This window comes from Sinocyclocheilus grahami, unplaced genomic scaffold (genome assembly GCF_001515645.1).
Source record: "Sinocyclocheilus grahami isolate Dianchi unplaced genomic scaffold, SAMN03320097.WGS_v1.1 scaffold44.1, whole genome shotgun sequence".
NCBI lineage: Eukaryota > Metazoa > Chordata > Actinopteri > Cypriniformes > Cyprinidae > Sinocyclocheilus > Sinocyclocheilus grahami.
Window position 1 is genome coordinate 312920 of NW_015505223.1, and position 816 is coordinate 313735.

Genomic DNA, 816 nt, shown 5'->3' on the forward strand with positions numbered 1-816 from the left:
ATTTTCAACTCATCATTGTGATTTATATGAAAGAGTTGCATGGCCTTCCTTGCGAATACGGAGAAAAATGCACTGGCATTTGTTGATATATAAGGCAATTTTGGGTTATTTGCCAAAGTATCTCTGTTGTTTTATACAAAGGACTTTAATTGGAAATCATTCATTGCGTTCTCAGTCAATTTACAATCTCTGTATACCTTTTGTTAGAACTGAGCTTGGTAAAACCTCTTTTAAATATGCTGCAACCTCAGATTTGAATCTTCTTCAAAAGGAGATGAAGTTACAAAACTTGGTGTCTTATAATTATTTTAAGTCTTTATTATGTAATCTTGAGAGCAACTTAATGGTGTAATTGTTTTTAACTGGTTATGTGTTGGTTTTGTAATGTATGCTGTAACTACGTTGTTTATTTGTATATGCAAACTCGGCTGCCTATCTTGGCCAGGACACTCCTGGAAAAGAGATTTTAATCTCAGTGAGTCTCTTCCTGGTTAAATAAATAAATTAAATAAATGACATTTTCGGAGCCTGATGAAATCAGTATACATACGTGTTTAATACTGCAAAATACGCTCGATGTTACAGTCACTGCCCTTGCCCTCCAGAATAAAAGAGAACATCCCAATCAAATGAAGGGATTTGTGGAAACTGTGGTTTCCACTAATTATTGTCATCCAACATTTGCCTCGCATTTCAGGATGAAAAGACAAACATTTCAGGTGAAGGTTAATCCACTTCTTACCTCCGAGACTGTGTTATGATCTATATGACCTTATTATTTTTATTGTGAGTATTAGGCTTATCATTATTGCTGAT